Raw genomic sequence first — 5,596 nt, forward strand, 5'->3', positions numbered from 1 at the left:
CATTTTTTCTATCCCTAGTTCTCTGTAACCGAAAGCTCTGCAACGAAAAAAGTGTTGTAAGCACTAGTGTGTCTCAGATTGTAATGATTTGATAATGCCCACTCCGCCTCCCCCTGAACCCCTGTCCTTGAGGCGCCGATTTTCATAATTGTAGAAGAGGCATTTTTTAATGTCATTTATCTGATAAATACTCAGGAGTAGAATTAGACATAAAGATTATGCGTTTACACTTCCTTACAATATGTATCAACAACCACATCCTACATTAGAACTCCTGACTCAGGGGGTACTAGTATGTAATTTACAATTCTAATAAAACACCATTGCTCATCAATACCATGTTTCAGGTTATCTGTTAAATAAACAGGAGAAAAGGATTTAAATTTCAACTTTTAAAAGAATTTATACTTTCTTCAATTCTGTAGTATGTCACCAGAGACCCGCCATAATTTTAGAACCCTTGACACGTGGGCTTTGAATTTTACATTTTTCTGGGGATCTTAACTCTTTTTACAGTCATGTTAACAGTATGACTGGTTTATTTCAGGAAACAATATAAAAAGTAAAAATAATGAACAAAACAATCCATAAACAATACAAATATGTGAAGAGGGCATAAAATACAGGCCATAAAGTCTTAGAAAATTTCATTAATTTTTAAATACTAGAAATATGAGAAGAATCCTTCCTTAATTATATTGTTGGGTAGTAAATATCAGAACAGAGAATGAAAACGGAAACGTTGAATAAGAGCTTGGATTTTTTGTCCCATTTGAGAATTTTTCATTCAAAAAAAGACGGTAAAAGGCTTCAAATTTCGACATACTCGGCTAATGATAGGTGTTTCTCCTTTTATGCTAAAGGTGATGACTTCAACTTTCGTAAACTTCTCTTACTTATGCAGCATTGCTTATATACCTTTATGAACTGCATACGGGGTTTAAGTCTTCCAGTTAATATGATACGCAAAAATATGCTCTACGTAAAAATAACATTTTTACTGAAGCATCCTTTTGACAAATAAGTCAATAAGACAAGGATATAAACTATCTTGTTTAAATTAATCATTTCCTTTCTATGGTCGATGCAATGACCTTTTCAACAAAGAAAGTCCATCATTAAACCGAATGCTGACAGACGTTTTACACACCAATTGCTATAGGAAATTATTTACTATGAGTTGTCTACAGATTTTGCCACTTTCCCGGTCATAACAAAAAACACATGACGGGTTTAGCCAGTCGGCAGGGTATGCTTTCTCTCCTTGGCACCTGATCCCATCTCTGATATTTTTAAAGGTCCGTGTTTACTTTCGAGTTGTATTGTTTTAAGGAATTTTTTGCTAGATTCCTTTTTTTTTTAATCTCCATATTTCACTTTGAACAGGGTATGCTTTCTCTCCGTGGCACCTGATCCCATCTCTGATATTTTTAAAGGTCCGTGTTTACTTTCGAGTTGTATTGTTTTAAGGAATTTTTTGCTAGATTCCTTTTTTTTGTTATCTCCATATTTCACTTTGAACAATGTCAAATGGTACTAGAAAGGATGGCCATTTCAAATCTTTCTACATTTAGTATGAGTACCCTGACATAGTAAGGTAGGTGGTAAATATATGAGTTACATTGGAAGACGTGAATGATTTGTATGTAATTTTTAACAATGCGCTTTTGGTGCATGGAACGTACGGTCTTGTTGTTTCTAAGGATAGTTTAACTTTCTCACTTAATTATTTATTGTTGTTCCTTTTTTTTTTCTTGAGATTGACAATACGTTGAAGATCAAATTACTGCAAACAAGTGTAAATTAGAGGAGAAGAACCAGTTGTAAGATAGAATATCAGGAATCTTAACTCAAGCATAAGAAGAAACCTAATAAAATTGTGCTTGATTGCCGCCATTAGCACGCCTCGGTTGACGACTGGTAACGTTTTTGACGTAAACAATGATCTTGATCCTTCGTCATTACTGGAAACTCATCGTATAACTTTAATAACGGGATATATTTCTCTGTCGATCACTCTCGGACCGAGATTGAAAGATTTCTTATAAATAAGTATACTATAATTGTCTTTTTTGCTTTATCCCAAGATAGATTGGAGGTGTTTTTATTATATGATAAGAATGTACGATTATTCATATATAAGAAAGTCGAGAAAAAATACTGGACAAAGGGATTAGTTAAATTGACAAAGATAATGCCAGAATCTTCAAACATGAAGAAAGATATTGTTTTACTGAGTAATCACGTCAAATATGATCGTAAGTCAGAATATAGTATTGTCCAAATTATTAAGATAATGATAACTGATATTGAAAAGATACAATAATTATATACATCAGACTGATCCATCGTATAACATCAATCTGATACGACCCAGTTCCTGGAATGGTGCTACCATAAAGAAGTCAATAAATATGTTGTGTTATGTTTATTTATAGGACCTTATTGATGCATCAAGATTGATGCATCATGAAAATAGTAATTATTAAGAATCCTAGATGGCAATATCCTTTAATCAACCTGATCATATTTGATTAGATGGGATATATCTGAAATATTGAAATAATATTGAAATAAGATTTTGAATAAGCTAAAAGACACATCTTTGTAATAATTTTTCTACGTGTTTCTTTAGTTAATACAAAACTATCATAGCTACTTTCTTTCCTTACGACTCTTAAAAATTCTGAAATTTTTGTGGATTCTGTATGATTACTGAATATAAATTTTCATATTCGAGCTTAATTAATCAACTGATACAACACACAAATTACGAGTAAACATTCTGAGATTTAATGATCAAATTCCTAGAAAATAACCAATGACTATCAACAATTCTACCTTATTTGGAGATATACTTTTATCAGGTAACATACATGAAAGGGGAATTGAAAATGTTTACCAATGTCTTCTGTGTATCTTTCCTGACTGATTTGGAATGGATACAGTTTCATACTTACGTGTTTTCCACCAGAAGGTCGGGAGTCCAGACCTCTCCTCTGGACACTAAAATTTCCTTGACATTGTTGAAATCTGTGGCATTCCAGGTTAGAAATTCGTCCGTCCACGCCTGAAAGAAAAATGATAAATCACAGTTATAAAATCATGGTCTTTGTATGCATAAATGAAGACAAGATCATGAAACATTCAATATACTAGATATTTTCCCTTAATATTAAGATTCTACAATTTTCTTATAAAGATGCTGCTGCTAGTTATTCCACTTTCTCATTAAGAACTTTTGGAAAGAGTTTGTCGTGTGCAGCTGATAACCGGAAAGTACTTCAAGTGTTTTATCAATATATACGACATGTAAAAAAAAGAAATTTTGAAGAAAAAAATATTTTCCCGCAGATCATCTTAGTCAAATGCATGGTGTAATGGATAAAGACAAGCATGATTTTAACAATTAAATTAAACTCGGTTGAATTCATGCAACAACTATTTTGTTCTTACGAAGAAATCGCTTTTAAGTGAATGTAAATGATGTAATTTTAAAACCACATGTATTGCATACGGATTGCTTGCCTAAATCCAAAATGGTGATACAAGTCGGAAATTTTTGAATACTTAGCGACTTCGATAGAAATGGCTGCATTGATATATAATGATTAAAAATATAGTTGAAACTAATCATTTATTTCACAATACGTACAATTCTTAGCCAAGCATTAGTTGTCAACACTTGATTCTTGAGATCCTAAAAGTAAACAGAAAACAGATAATGATTAAAGTTTTGCCTAAATACAATTTTTCAAAATGGACAATTGGATCTTTTCAGACCCTTAAGGGCTAGTACAGATTTCTTTTTTCTATGAATACAAGTAGCGAGGTTAATGTGATTGCATGCTTAATCATAGGAACAGTGTCATAAAGAATAGGATCCCTCGCTGTCGAGCAAAGAAAAGAGAATAGATAGTCTTGTCAGTATAGGGCCAAAGGGAATGCTTGCCAATATACATTCATAGAAAAACAGTTCCATACAATGTAACAATAAGGGTATTAGTTGCATACTTCTCTCTCCAATTGATCTGTTGGGTTTCTGTAGTTGGCATGAATTAGATTTAATGTATCATGTAAGGGATAAATCAATTTCGCCAATATAAGAAAAATTTCCACTGTTCACTTCTTGGTTGAATGTGTTTTACAAGAAGATTATAGACCTTTTTACCTATATCGCTTTGGTATAATTCATTGAAAACCTTCTGTTCTTATCACATTTAAGTTTATTTTATGATCAATTTAGACATGGTTTAACTAATTGCCTAGTTGTCAGTATAGCGCTGGTTAGAGTCTCTGCTCTAGAGTCACGAAGCAAGGAGTTAAACCTTATGTCGTGGGTTCGAATCCCACTGTGGGACGTGGAAACTGGTCCTTCTGATGAGACCGTATAAACCGTGGTTCCTTGTCGCGGTAGGTGTTGACAAGAAAAGATCCCATAATGCTGAATGACTCTGAGTGCCGAGTCTAGGTATAGATAATAGACCGTCAAGTGGTGGCGTCTCCATATGAGAAGAAAATTCTAGAGAGGGACGTTAAACAACAAATAGACAAGGATTGCGTATATAATCAAAATTTCTGTAGAAGTTCGTTGCAATCAATTTTTACTGTACATGTATATAAAAAGTTGTTGTCACCAGATGTTTGAAATGAAAAGCAAATACATGTACATTATACTTTCCTTCATAACCAGTAAATATGCACATCCTTAAAACCTATGTATGCAATAACTATGTATTTTTTATTAACTAATCCATTTTTAAAGTTATTTATTTGAAAGAGTTCTAAAAAGTAGGTTCTTTCATTAAACGGACATGGACATAGTTTCAGCTAAAAATTTTAATATTTATTTTTCCATTTTTACACTAATGATCATCAAAAATTTGAACTTCAGTTGTCGAGAAACAAGACAAAAACCTTAGTTTTTTAAACGGGCCCGTGCCATGTTTTTGTTAACAAAGGTCAATTTACTAATATATGTTCGTTTACAGCAGATAATTTCAATAAAGAAGTTAATTTTAAATACGATTAGACAGTTTCTAGTGATTTGCTGAATTTCATTTTGTTATAAATATGATATTTTCTTTATGTAAACAAAAACAAGACACGAGCCTTGTTTACGTAATGAAGAACTTTAAGTAATGTATCTCATTTGTTAATCTACAAATAATGTTCAAATTTTAGCTGATCATCAGATGATGCCTTAGTTAGGAATTGTAAACATTAAAATTGGTTTTAAAAAATTAGTTGAAACTATGTATCTCCATGTCACTTTAAAAACACAAATGGACCAACACGAAATATTTTGTGTGCTCTCATCCAATTTTCATGAATAAATTTTACAGAGCTAATTTGACAAAATTCAAAATGTCTTCCCTCTTTGTTAATGCAAAGAGTAACGATTGCAATCATAGCGGAAAAAGGCATTTAATCACCTTCCCGGCTTATGTTCAGTTCTGCAATTTCGCAACCGTTATCCACAGAAACAAAGATAATATTTCATTGCAAAAATAAAGAAAACATTGTGTCATCTAGCAAGTGCAGGCAAGAAATTTCTTTTATCATCTATCCCATTCAAATACCAAATTTACATGAG

At 32.3% G+C, this 5,596-nt stretch overlaps 1 long non-coding RNA gene across 1 annotated transcript; it reads right to left on the reverse strand.

Annotated features, from left to right (window-relative positions):
• Positions 1 to 3,702, reverse strand: LOC134239318 (uncharacterized). Its single transcript, XR_009986205.1, has 3 exons — positions 3,656 to 3,702; positions 2,961 to 3,070; positions 1 to 37 (listed from the first exon to the last, which is right to left on the reverse strand). It is a non-coding gene; the product is annotated as an uncharacterized LOC134239318 (long non-coding RNA).
• Positions 3,703 to 5,596: the final 1,894 nt, after the last annotated feature.

This window comes from Saccostrea cucullata, unplaced genomic scaffold (assembly GCF_032062105.1).
Source record: "Saccostrea cucullata isolate Sc308-1 unplaced genomic scaffold, CSIRO_AGI_Scuc_v1 ctg22438, whole genome shotgun sequence".
Taxonomy (NCBI): domain Eukaryota; kingdom Metazoa; phylum Mollusca; class Bivalvia; order Ostreida; family Ostreidae; genus Saccostrea; species Saccostrea cuccullata.